Below are 14,675 nucleotides of genomic sequence, written 5' to 3'. Positions count from 1 at the left end.
AATTAACTCTAAGTTCGAATTAACCGAGTTCGAATTAGCGAGCTTTTATTGCACTAACTTTGTGCGGATCAGTCGGAAACAAGTAGAACAATAGCTCTAGTGGAGAGAGATAGTGTATGCTGTACCAGACGTTTGTGAGGGCGGCATGTCGTTACCAATAAAAGATCTATTCATTAGTCATGTCGGTTGAGTCGGCGTATCTGCCCGTATGGTAATTTTTTGATACAGAGTGCGGTGATGTACGATGATTAAAGGATGTTTTAATCCAGTCCCACGTTTTTTTTACGGTAACTGTGACATTTTAGGATTTCGTTTTCAAAATAGTCCTTTTTCGCAACCTCTAAGAGGCTGTTCAGCATGTTAGAGTAATTAGTATACCGTGTCCTTAGGGTTGAGGTGAATTTCTGACGCTTTAATTTCTTATGTAGGTTATATCTTTTATTAACACCATGTTAACGGGCGCGGGATATCCATGGATGTCTTGGTGCAGAGTACCAACGTGTGGTTAGTAACAGTTGCTAGTTTGTACAAGCTTTTTATCAGAGAAGTAAGCTTATGAAATGCAATGATTGGGTTTGCTTCAGAAAGAGTGGTATGCCATGCAGAGTTCGCTATAGCTTCGATAAATTTCACGTTATTGAAACACTGTTGAATCTTGTTTTACATCTCAGAGGAAACTGTTCTAAACACAACTGAGTTGTTCTGGATGGTAATAACTAAAATGTTGATATCAAATCTGCTTTTGCATATGTTATCCTAAATTCTGTTGTTTTCATGTTCCCTTTTGTTCGCTGTGAGATATTGTTTCTATCTCCTGTGCCAGCGAACCCTCATGTAACACCTTCGGGCGCACGGTCTTCTAGAGGTATCTGAAAGCGAAGGTTTATATGGCTTGGCGAAAGGGACATCCCGCGGTCCTTTGTACGCAAAAAACTTTCGCGGCGCAAGCCGATACACATGGGCGAAAAATCTGGCTGTGGAGGAGTTCCAAACAAGGTGAGATAATGTGGCTAGGTTACCTTTCTTGCAGCAGCAACTGCGGCAGCGAGCGTCTACCGAAATGCACAGATCAAGCAACAACGGCGGGTAGGGACGCGTTTCCCTATGCGAGGTTTCCCGGGCGCGGTAGCTTCAAGGTGGCAATGGCGAACACTGGCTACACGTTACTTTGAAATTGCTAGTCCTCGAGTCACGAAGAGCTTGCAGCTTCTGATCAGCGACGCCGCGAGGTGGAATGGGAACAAAAAAATTCAAAGAACCCGCATCATAATGAACCGGAGATTAATAAATCCTAAGAAGTAACACGCGGATAAACACCGGCTGCACGTTACAAATTGGCTAGGTAACCCTCTGTACGCACTGCATGGGCAGGTTTCCCACTTCTTATTAAATGCTACATATGCGTCATTTATAATAAAAATATAGAGCTTTTACATCCCAACACCATTAAATTCGAAACAAACCTGTCAGTAGTATCAAAGGTAGGTCACACGGTATATGTTCACTCCAGTTCCTGTTTTTACGGAAGCCAAATATGACATAAAATGTATCAACCACGGAAAGCCTGCGAAATAACTTTTCTCAATAGCTCCCAAATATCTCTACGCTAATAAATGACCAAAAACGCATATGCACATCTTGTCACTTCTTGTCAAAGAAAAAAGCATGTGCAATTGAAAGCCCAACAGTACTGAGTCCATAACGATTTTGCGGTCATCACTAAGTCAAAAGCACAATGCTGACGTCTCAGATAATAAACGGAACGAGGTCTTGCGTCGCCTCATTGTGAACTAGTATCCTGTTTGGGACCAGAACCGTCAAAACTGTGCATGTGACTTAGTCAGTGCCGCAAGTTTCTATGAACCCACTTCCTGACCAGACGGACTTCCGTCGAACCCTGTTCTATAGACCACTGCGTCGAGTGGTTGTGATGACGTTGCCGTCAATGAGAACAGGTTAATCGTACATGAGCCTCTGATGGCAGCTCTCGTCTTCCCTGGCCAGTGCAGTTATATGGGAAGGGGAATCTGCTAATTAGTTGCGTGACATCGACACCAAATGGGAATTGGTGAAATGGCCGTGGGCTTGACGGAAGCTGTAATTGTGACTGGCCGATCTTTATTCATCCTGACGTGTTATCGTGACGGAGAGCCTACGGCGGCCAAGAAAGCTAAGCTGCGTGTACGTCGATTTGCGTGTATTTCTTGTGGACTTTTTAGAAGTACTAGAGCGTTACAACGTACTCGCTGGGTCAACGTTTAGTCAGGTAGCGCCACTGAGACAAATTGACGCTATTCTGTTTCCATCTACTGCACAGTGCGGACGCAGGATGGCGAGCTTTGACCAAGCAGCGGATTTTGCGGGCCTTTCGGCCCGCAGTAGCAGGTCAACCAGTTGTGATAACAACCAGGACTGTCAGGTTATGCTGCTGCAACTTCTGTCTGGACCATCTGTGCTTAAAACGGTGTTTTGCACGCCGATTGGAGAACCAGGCCGTACAAAGCCGGAGAATTCCGTGACTCTTTGGTTCGCTTGGAGCTACTCCCCGAAGTTATCGCCTTGGGGGTGTACCAGATGAACCAGTTGTGGACGGTTTCTTTCAAGGACGCCGAAGATACGACGAAGCTTGCTGCCTCCTGGTCAAGTCAAGGGCCGTCAAGGGCCGTCGCTGGTTCTTTAACGATCCCCGCCAGAACATCCGGTTAAAGCTCCACTGGGTGCTCCAGGAAGTCCCCGACGACATAGTGCAAAATGCCCTGGGCTTTCCAGCGCGGTCACATAAGTGACCCGGGACCGATGGCGTGTGCCAGGCTGCTCCACGCAGCTCTAGCATTCGAGCCATGGTCATCTACAGCTGAAATCGGGCGTCAGCGGGGACGATATCCCCACGAGATACCCTTTGCCGGCGAGCAAGCCCTGGTCGAGGTGCCCGGGCGTGCGCCCCTCTGCCCCCGCTGTGACCGGCGCGGACCCATTCGACGCGGGTGTCCGGTGCCCCCCGGGCTCTTTGTCGCCGCTTCGGCCACGACGACAGCGAGTGCGTTCGCACGTGAGGGAACGTAGCAGGACCGGCAGGGTACAAGAAGACGTCCGAGTTAATTAAGGAGCATGGGAGGCTGCAAGGTGGTAAGTAGAGGTGCCGGCAAAGGTGGTAATTAACGTCCCCTGAACCAGCTCTGGTCGTACCACCGGAGCGCAGCCCGCCTGCAGAGTTGGTGAAACACTCCCAATCCCCCCAGGAACAAGATGCCGTCACCAAGGCGTATAACGGCAGTAAAAGTGTTGGTGAGCCGAACGCAGCCACCATGAAAGTTGACGGGCAAGGCGAAGACCCAAGGCAAGAACCCAGGTGGAAGTTCAGGCTGAGGGAAACGTGAAAGGGATGTTGGAGGGGACGAGGGAGGAGGTTCCGCAGAGCCAAGTGGCGAGGAGCCACCAGCGAAGGCCGCGGCGGAGTCGCGAAGGCAAATATTCCACCCCACAAACCCAAGGTGAAGTCCCCATACTGTTGACAAGGCGCTGCAAGTGTGGGTTGTGTGCGGACGGGAAGGGGGCTGAAGTTTAAAAGGTGTGGTCGCAGCAGACTGCTTTGTGTGGCAGGCCTCGCGAGCACGGTGACATCAGAGCTAAGCGCCACGAACCCTTGTCGCCTCTCCGCTTTTCCAAAAATCGGTTCGTTTTGTTTTTCTTTTCTTTTGTTTTTTCATTGATTTTTTGTTGTTGTTTTCTTTGTGTGTGTTTGTTTAGCTGTCTCATGTTATTTTACTTCTTGCGCACGGTGCAGTTATAACTCTAAATTATGGTAGTATTTCGAAAAGCGCTTCGTTTAGCCAATATAAATATGCGAGGCCTTTGAAAAAGGCGAAAACAGTAAAAGTTGAAAAGGATTATGCTGGAAGGAAATAGACATCTTGCCTGTCAAAGAAACAAAAATGGGAAGTGATACCTGCTCCGCTAGTTTGATATAGCCCTTTAAAAGCCTTTTTAGAGTCTCTATGAACCACGCGGTTGGCCCCTTAGGAGGGTGGTGTCTGTTTATTAGGAATGACATTGGCATTGAAATACAAAGAATTTTTTCGTGTGAAACGGATAGGTTAGGTTTCTGCGGTTTTGAATATTGTGGTGGTGAATTTCGTGCACTACGTGTCTACGACCCAATTGTGCAATAAAGAGCTGCCTTTTTTGTGGGGTACGCTCAATACTTAAGCACGGGTAAAAAAATTATTTTACGTGAGGATTTCAATTGCGTTTGAGAGGTAAGGGCTAGAAATGGACCACGGTGGGCAGTGAATGGGAGTGCAGAAATTCCTTATGAATTAATTTACGAGTGTGAACTTGCCAATGGTACACACTGCACAGGAAATAAAAATGTGTTGAGATTTACGCATTTTCAGGGAGCTATCCTCGCACGATTAGATAGGTTTTACGTTTATTGAAATCTGGCGTCCACATGCCAAAAATATGGCACCGACGACGCCTCTTTAGTTATCACTGTTTTGTTTCTTTTTCCGTGGAGGAAAAGAGAGTACGGTATAATAAATTTAGTTGGGAGTTGTGGAATTTGAATGCAAAGGTGTTGGAAGACGAGACTTCCACAGAATCCGTAAAAGAAGCTTTTTGCAAACACACCAACGCAGAATGTATTAGTTAGGGGGCAAAGTGGGAATTGTTTGAGCAGGGCTGTAAGCGGAATGCCATAGAGAGGAGGACTGTCCTTGGAAGTCAAGAGGAGGAAACCGAAAGTAACCTGAAGCGTAATTTAAGGAAGATGCCTAGTCTATAATGGGAACCCTTGGCGTTTTCCGGGATGACATACGTACAATAAAGAACACGCTAGAAACACTAAACAAAAATATTTGGGGGTGAGCGTGCGAGTGAGGGCAGTCGACTATTCGGCGGGCAAAGCACCAACGAAACGAGTGTTAAATGATGAGGCAGGTCACTCCGAAGCCAACAAGATCACCGAAATAGTGTTGGACTGAGAGTTTACCCGAAATAAAAAAGATAATAGGAGGTGGTTTTGTACAATATTACACTACACTCTTCTGGCCCTGCCGTTCGCAATATCGAAGACTTCAAAAAAGACTTCTTCATTCATGCTACATTTAGATGCCCATGCTTAAAATACAATGGAAGACCACATAACATTACGTGAAGTCGGGAGAGCCATTGGCCATTTAAAGGGAGGCAAATCTCCTGGGCCGAGTGGTTTCGGTGCCGTTTGCTGCAATAGGTTTTCAACAATCTTGGCACCATTTTTGTATAGTGTGTTCGGCGAAGCGTTCGAGGTTGGCGTTCTGCCGCTTTATTTTTCGCGGACTCATACTGTTTAAGTTAAATTCCTAAGTCGGACGACAGTGCAAAACTTTAGTCTGTCAGTGGCTACAGGCCAATCACCTTAGTCAATACAAACTACAAAGTCCTGATGAAGATTATAGAAAAGAGATTACAGTGAATAATGACGGCACTGGTAGGGTGGCCACATGCGTGTGGTATACGAGGTAGAGGCATATTAAACAAATTCATCTCGCAAGTAGTGTTTTACAGTTTGGTGATGTGTTTTGAGAAGAGTAGCAATGCTTCAGATTTATTATGAGCAGGCGTTTGATAAAACGTGTCACGAAATCTTGTTCTGCGTTCTGGACTATGTTAATGTTCGTAATGTTGAAAAGGACGGACGGCGTACACATGTCGTATCGGGAATGTTTCACAAAACGTATTATACGCAAGAAGGTCTCCAAAAGTATTTCGGTTTTGTCGGGACGTTCCCGTTTGAACCCACTTACCTTTCAACCTTCCCGCTTGTGCCCTCTCGTTTCAACCCGGCGCAAAACGACCTTCTCCGTTTCGCCCTTTTCCATTTCGCCTGTTCCCATTTGAACCCATTCCCATTCCAACCTTCTCGTTTGTTCCCTCCTGTTTCAACCCGGTGCAAAACGACCTTCTCGTTTCGTAGTTTCCCATTCAGCCCCTCCACGGAATAACGTACCCAGTTCGACTCAGGTGACTGGTATCAAGGCACGTGCCATTTTCGAAAACAAAATTACGTCCGACTGTACTTTAACCCAATATTTTGTGTTACGTCCCACGTAAACCGAAGTAAAAAAATTACACTTAAGTCCGACGTAACCTGAAAATTGCTTTGAACTTACGTCAAACGTATTCTACCGTAAAACATAGTTATGGCTGGCGGAACCAAAGTACTGACACGCCCTATTCACATACACCGCCTTATTGCCATAGTCCGTTTTACGATACGTGGCGTCAATTAAAAAGCAACACGTGGGGTGCTGCATTACGTCCAAGCCGGTACAGCATTGGTGAATTACAGTTGAAACCGCATCCATCCGACTGGTTCCGCGTTCGTCTAGTGGTGTGGAGCGCTTAGCTCTCGTGCGTGCTCCGCCAGCGGTGTGGGTTTGAATCCCGATGGTTGCATGGGAGTTTCAAAGTATCACATCAGAACGCACATGCACTTCTTTGCATATCTAACACCCAGAGGAAAGGAAAATACGGGAACTAACCAAATAGAACCTCTTGCCGCGAACGCAGTGCCAGCTAGTAGTGTTCGTATGATGTGGTCTTTTACGAAATCCAATTATCATTCATTATGAGTCGTAAAGGGCTACTGTTTTATTTCAACATGGGAAAAAGATCTCGCGCAGTTTAATTACTAAATCTAACTAACTAATGAAAAACGTATTTTATGAAAGCGGTAACTATTGCGGGTCAAAGCACACCTCAACCTTTTAATTCATTTTTACTATCCGCTTTTGCTATCCATTTTAATGTGGGGCTAACCTTCACTTCAAATGCAAATGTCTGTAAAAAGATGGCCATTTAAGTATAAAGCTGAAATTTTATCTTGGAGGAAATGGTTCGCACACATTTCTCATCCAGGCATTAAAGACACCCCAAGCTATATTTTTTTAGGAGTACTTTTTTCGGATAACGCGTAGATGAGCACGCAGTGTGTCGAAAACCAAATGTAGGGTATAACCTTTAAATAGCCATCGATCTAATGCTTCAAACATGTTTTACAGAACATGCTGCCGTCTTGAGAACTTTTCTTTGGAATGCCAGCACAGACATGCATCACATGCAACGTACGCAGTTTCGTCAAATGAGCCCTTGCAGTAGGTTCATTTTCACTTTGGTGCACGTTTCTTGATTATCAAAAAGCAGTGCAAATGTAAATATTTGAACCCACATCGATGCAGGATGTTCCGTTCACAAGTGTTCTGACAGCGAAATCTCTCCAGCCCTGACTGATTAGCTAGCCGTTGTGGCCGCTAGGAGTACCGGCACTGGAACAAAGGTCTTTCGAAGGCATAATTAATTGTTTCAGCGCGATTGTTACTTTTGGGAGGAAAGGCATGAACGAACAAACAAACATTTTTGATTCCGTACAGAAGCCAGACGAATGAGAAATGACGAAGCAATGACGGCGTCAGGCATTGGCAAACTTTTATCGGCCGGAAATAATCAGCCGTACACTCAATTACAGGTAAATTGCTGCATAGATGTTTTTACAGTAGTACATGACCCGTTTCTTGGATGCACGTTTTGGGGTACACTTTCAAAAACGGTAGAGCATATTTTCAGGAATTCGAATGGGTTGAAGTGGGTTCAAATGGGAAGGGCGCTTTGAGAGCGCGTTAAAACGGGAAGGGTGTTTTGTTAACGGGTTGAAACGGGAAGAGCGCTAACAGGGAGGTCATTTTGGGAAACTGTGCACATGGGACGGGTCAAACCGGAAGGGTGTTTCTGGAACGGGTTTAAATGGTGCTGGTTAAAACGGGAATGGGTTGTTTCGGGCTACGCCCGTTTTATCTTCTTTGAGACATGGATACCCTGCCTCTCCTGTGTTGTGTTGCATTTTAGGGAACTCTTTTATTTGCGAATAATTCATAATGGTGGTTTGCGTGGTTTTTTCCTTCACTCGATTGAGGTCAGACTATTACCACATGCGGATGACGTAGCTCTATTCTGTGAGGACAAGGAGGCCACCAGCAAATCGGTAATGATAACGAAGGACTTTTGTCGCGTTACTGAGAGTTTTGTTAAAGAACCCTGCAACCCTGTATTCAACTTTTTTTGAAGTCATAAATGCTTGCAGAACGTAGTCACCCAACACACCCAGTACTTAGATTAGGGGGTGGCAAAGTACCCCAGCCAAGAATTACTGCTCTATGCCCATAAGATAACTTGGACACTCGCTCAAAAGATTTTTGTCTCTTTCCTGGTCTTGACGTTCTTCAACCGCTCTAATTACGTCATTAAGGCCATGTAGCGGCTGTTGGGCGGTTATCCTTCAGTTGCAGCAATGAACGCTTTTCGATAGAAACTTTAGAAATACAGCCACAGAAACAAAGAAGAAATCGAAGGCGTATCTGATTCGACGAGCAAATCAAGCAGTGCCGCTCCGTGCTGGCGGTAACTAGCTTTTGCAGTGGTACCAGACGCGAAGCAAAAACTGAAAGCGCTTATCGAAAGTGTTTCAGGGTCCCTTTAACTGGGCAAAGTGTGTGGGTTTGTTTTATGCGGAGTGGGCGGCAGCGACATTGGTGTTTTAAAATGTAGCTTGTTCACGCACACCAGTGCGTTATCTCAGAGTCACCTGGACAGCTATCAGGATAGCCTTGAGTACGGTATATCCGAGACGGTGAGGCTGCGAAAAGACAACGATGTGGGGGGTCGAGCTTTGTCTGTTTTCACGCTTGCCACACTTTGCAACATTTCTCTTGTAGCAAAACTGTGGTAACGTAATGCAAGTACTTCATTGTTGCGAGTTCAAGTTCAGAAAATACATCCTGTGTGTGTCATGTTTACCGGGTCTTCAGTTTGGGAACGTTCAGTTCAGTTTGGGAATCTTCTCCGGCGAGTTAATGAGGGCGAGGTTCGATTGTGTCACGTTCATGTTTGTCAGCTTGTTAACCGGTTTTTATTTTTACGGGATACGGATGACCATTTTCTGTGAACCTTTTTACAAAGTGTACAGTCAACGACGTTCCCACCGTTTATTGTGTCGTCTGCAAATGAGAGCTGTAGTAGCCATAAGGTTAAATGAAAGAGGCAGTAGACACCTGGTTTCTAGCAGTACGGTTATCCTTGGAGTATCGCAGCAACTGCGTCAAGAAAAGCAATTACTAAAGACTTGAAGGATGTCTTTTTCCTTGTGCAACTTTACCGATCAGTGTATAGATCTCTTCCTGGCCGGGACGTGTTATCTGGTGTTGAAAAATTGCTGTCCTAGCATCTGTGAGAACCGTTTAAAGCGAAACTTTATTGTCCTCACTGATGCCGTTGTAGGCCAATGAGCCCTGCAGAAAAGCCAACTTTCATTGACGGTGCTGATTACTACTTGTGGGTGAAGTGAAAGAAAAAATACGCTTCCCGGCGCCCGAATCAAGCTTGGGTCTTTCGCGTTATGAGGCCGGCGTCTATCCGATTGCTCCATTTCGAAATGGTCAAAGCAAACCCCAAGCAGCAGGCACCAATTCGCGCCGTACACCCCAAACCCATACGTTGGGGCTACGGAGTACACGCACGAGAGTTGCTGTGGGTATTCTATAAGGATGGTGCGTACCTCCAGAGTAGAACATACTCGCAGTGTGGGATTGGCCAACAAAAGCATCCATCAAGAGCAAGCTACGCGTTCAACCATCGTCGTCGTTAGACAGAGGGGTGCGGCATTTTTTCTTTAAGCGTCTGGAAAGGCGACCTTAACGCGTTGCCTTTCGTTTGGCTTCCCCGCACTGCTTGCTCCTCGCGGGAGCTTGCTTGGCGAGATGTCCGCGAGGGGGATCTACCTCCTCGCCGAAGGAGTGTCCTGTGGCCGGTGAGAGCGTGCGGGACGCAAGCGGCGAGGGGTTGGACCATTGGAGCTCGGGAAGCCAGGCGACAGGACGCGCCTGGTGACCTCCTTCCTTCGAGGATCGGGCAAAAAGGAGGGTGACAATGGCTGCCATCGGCGTCCCAGCAAGACAAACGCGAGCGCGCTGAGGCGCCCAGGAGATGACTGTTGTCGCTGTGACTCGAACCTCTCGATTCCCTTAAATTCCCCTGCCGAGGAACTGCATCCTCGCCGTCAACTAGCAAGCCTGCATGTTCTTTGTATGTTTAGTATTCAGTAATAAATGTCAATGAGCGAAAACACTTGCCGCTTCCTTTGTTCCGTTGAGGCAGGGCCCGCCGCGGCTGGCGCGGTGGAGCGCGCCGTCGCGGGGTGGGAGACAGCTTGCTAGCTGGGCGAAACGAGATGACAAAGACTGATTACTGTCTCTCGTCGCCTGTTTTGGAACTGCATGGGAAAGTAACTAACCTACTTTTACACCTCTATAATCCCACAAGCTACACACGGGTACACTCGCAGTTAAGATGTGGATGCAGGAGAAAGGTTTGTTGGTCGCTGTTCTTACAACTTGCAATTTTTGCAACAAACCGGAAAATATTGAGCCCGTTTTCGCGGAGTGCTGGGACGCCATCTTTTTCTGGGATGTGTTACAAGGAACTTTACAGATAAACCTGCCCGTTTCACCACAAGCATACGATTTCTTTACGTACCTAGAGGCAATTTGCCATATGACTTAATCATGGCTGTAGGCTTGCATGCAATTTGGAGGTCGAAGATGTCGGTGCGCCACCCTGACCTCCAGGCTCTCAGTGTGAGCAAATAGTTCGCACAAAGTATCAAATTGCTCGTTGAAGTGCACAGGTTGTAGACACTCGATCTGTAATGGCTACCTGTACTAGAAGAACTCTGTACGTTTGATGTTTATTTGAAGTGTTATCGCCATCCAAAATTCGGCCGATAGTTTAGGGGCGAATTTACTTAGGGGCTCGGGCTGTTGGCGTCTCTTGTCGTCGTTATCGTTTCATGTCGACACGGTACTAAGACACCGGGACACTCGTTTCAAAACGCCTCGCGCTAGAACGTTTCATATCCGTGGGCAAGAACGCGTAATAAAAGAACACACCGGGACACTCGTTTTCCAGCGCCTCGCGCTAAGACGTTTCGTGCTGCAAAGACGAGACTTTTATAACAAAGCTGTATACCTCTAACCCCCAAGGGTTTCATGTCCATGGACAAAAACACCAAGGCGCCATGAATACATATGCACTGCATGATTCGCCCTTCTCAGGTTTTACGTTCGTCGAGATGGCCGTGTTTTTAATCTATTTTTGACGTGTAATGTGTGGGGGCAAATGCAAAAAAAAAATCCAAAATGACGGCGGGGATCCCTGCTCATTCAGACGTATTCAGAAGTCCTGTGTTTCATTCCTATCTCGGCCCAAGTTTTGCTATTGTCATTTTGTAATAAATTACGTCTTTTTAATTCGTTTAAGGTCACCGCCATGTTATCACCTTTTTCGCCGCTTCTAGAAAAGGCAACACCTGACGAAGGGTTGTCCTCTCAATAGGCCACTTATATCTTTCGTGTTAAAGTGCTTCTCCATAAATGCACACGGCTCTTCATCAGCACGACTATCGTGATATAAACTAAATAATTAATTAACGAGAGTCACCCGCTGCAGCAAAATCTGTTTATCACAAGCGTTCCTCGAACCTGTTTATTACTCTTGTGTTCAATGTAGTTGCTAAATGACTCCTTTATATAAACAGTCGCGCTGTTATCGAAAGGGTTGATAAATATTCTTCTGTAACAGCAGCGCGAAGAAAAGAAGAAGGAGCGTGGGCATACAATCTAAAATGAAAATAAATAAAAAATTGCGCCCACCTCCCCGCGAGGGGAACCCTGTGTAGATGCGACGCATCGTGGGGTTCACTTGGTGTTTCCGTTGGATTGAATATGAAATCGCGTGAAACGTGTCGGGAACGTGTATGATTATTATGTTTTATGATTATTATTATGTTTTATTGGCCAATCTTGCTCAATCTCTCTCAGTGGTATGCTTGGGGCTTCGCTGTCGCAACGACCTTTACTCCATCATTGTTGCTGTAAGTGGGAGCTTCTTTTCTTTTATTGCAAGTGTTAATCATTGCCCCATCATGCGTTGTATCAGTAGCTTCTTGACGTAGTTTGAATGAGTCAAGGATATAAGGCGCGTTCGTAGCATTTGATTCTGTCTCGGTTTTGTGGCGCAGTGAAAAGAGCACCATGTACCTCGCGCTCCGCCCATACGGTCGTGGGATCGAAACCGGGTGCCGCTAACTATTATTTTTTTATAGTGTAGGGGGAGGGGTGTGAACGAGAGAGGCGCATCGGAGAGGAGAGGGGGTGAGCGGCCGAGAGCGCAGCTCGCGCGGCGAGGAGAATGGGGAGGAACGGACGACAACAACGCCGACGACGCTGCATGGACAAGGCGAGTGAATGAGATGCAGTCGCATATAATAGATAGGTAAGAAATCACTACACCTATTCCTACCTAAATATTTGGAGTACGTATTCGGTATTTGAACAAAAATACGCAAAGATTGCCTACAGCTCGAATTTGTAACACCAATGTTGATCTTACTAGACCACTAGCCTGTAGAACAGATACTTTACATCTTTAATTGATATTTTTAGTATCGACTTTGTGGACTGAATCCTTACGATATTAAGGATTTGCCCTATTTTCCGACTGCGCTGTTTAAGTTGTTTTTTTTTTCTAATGAAGTAGAACAATTTGTCTTCATGGGATTGTATGTCAAAAGCCTAAGTATTGCTTCCCACACACAGGCTTACGATAGCAGCAAGAGACCCCTTATGTTCTCTTTTAACTGGCATCTCCTGTGGTCGGACCGGGCAAAAAAAAAATATTGACAAGACTGTCGACGCAGTTTTCTCACCCTAGCAGGCAACACTTTTCAGAAAATGCCCAATAATAGCATTTCGCCGTATGAGTCATCGAATACATTCGAGAAAAAATTCCTAAAAATCCAAGAATAACTTCTCATTAAAACAATGAACTAAGAATGGTTGATCAACGAATATCTCTAACTTCGAGCGCAATGGTGCAGAATGGTGAGTGCCCCGGGCCGGTGGGGGACATCCGCTAGTCCGGAATGCCCTGGTCCTTGCTGGCTGCTCGTGCCCTCTCTATCAGCATGCCCTGACTCCGGAGGTAGGAGCTGAACAGCCGGTCCACCCACTGCTCGTATGTGGGACAGGGATTCAGTGTGAGGAGATGGTCCAAAATGCTGCAGATAAAAACAACTACCTGCCATACATAAAATTATCTCTGGGTGAGCGAAACTTTGAGAACCTGAAATCAACAACTGCACTTAAAAACTACGAAAACAACGTGTAATTAAAGCTGAAACATTAGCAAACAAAGCAACGTCAAAAAATGCCATGTTCTTTTTCCAACCAATACTGAAAACTGCAAAAGCCAACGTGAGACTTATGCTTACCTGAAACTGACCGGAGCAATCTATTGTGAGTGCCCTATATAGAGGCATCTGCCTCTCTATTACGTTACTTTTTCCTCCTACACTCTTACCTTGTCAATATCAAATTACTTTATGTTTAGCTGTAGAATACCTTTTAGGACAACGACGAATGCTGCTATCTACTTTATCAGCAACCTTTAAAACGAATGTGGGCGATGCTCTTCGGAAATATTCGTACTATCGAATTACCCACGCAGCCAAACGGGGTCAACATATGTCTTGCGATAATTGAGCTTGTGCTGAACAGCCATGGAATTAAACCACGTGGATGACCTCCCCAACAAATTACTCTAAACGAAGTAAAAAACAGCCAATTGAACTTCTATTAGTCATATGACTGTAATAGATTGTGTGGCCTCAGCAATTTTCTGTACATTGCCTGTGGGAAGAAACTAGTTTTTCAAAATTCTGTCACCCCGATTATCTTCATTTAGACTACTATAACGAATAAAGATGTTACACCCACATAATCTGTATTTTTGTGGAAATGCAGGGCGTCACAAGTTCGCCATTCTCGCTAATGTTTTTATTTTAACACGAAAGTGTTTTATGCCGGGATCCAGAAAGATCTTACTGACGTCATATCCGTCACCGAAATGACATCACCAGAAAAAAGCGGCTGAGCCAGGATTCGAACCGGCTTCTCCGTCGCCGCAACGGCAAGTGCCAGGCGCTTTACCGAATCCGCATAACCTCGTCTATTTCGATGGTGCTGCCCTGTAAGAGAGGTGAAGCAAAGTAGGGCACCACGATGAAAATGAGTGCCGACAGTTGGCGCCAGCTGAGCTCGTCGCAACGCAACCGTCTGCCGTACACTCCACGGTGCAGGGACGCAGTGGTCGCACATTTGCAAAAGCGACGCTCCAGCAGGTGTTGCTCGCCAAGCAAACCCAGAAGACCGCCCTGCAAATCATACTCTTTCGCTGCAGCGGACCGTGAGTTCACCAAACGATTCGCTGGCAACCCGTTCGGTTTCGTTCGCATGGTTTGCGAGCGCGTGTGGTTTCATTTATGTTTCATTCATGGTTTCATTCAGTTCATATCAATGCAGAATAAACATTCAACTGATCCTGTGAAGGCACATCTCACTTTCGTTTTTTTTACTGATTCCTATGAAAGAGGGATCAATCACATGTGTTATGATTTTTTTAGTTTTTCCCAATTCTGGCCGTCCAGCTAACAACAGTTTCGCTATAAAAACGATCCACATTTTTTTGTGGAAATGCACGGCGTTACATGGTTCGCCATTCACCCTATTTCTTTTCCATTTTCTTAT

The sequence above is a fragment of the Haemaphysalis longicornis genome, unplaced genomic scaffold, assembly GCF_048455015.1.
Source record: "Haemaphysalis longicornis isolate Haplotype H1 unplaced genomic scaffold, Haemaphysalis longicornis Haplotype H1 scaffold_9, whole genome shotgun sequence".
In the NCBI taxonomy this organism is placed as follows: domain Eukaryota; kingdom Metazoa; phylum Arthropoda; class Arachnida; order Ixodida; family Ixodidae; genus Haemaphysalis; species Haemaphysalis longicornis.
This window is presented reverse-complemented; position numbering follows the sequence as displayed.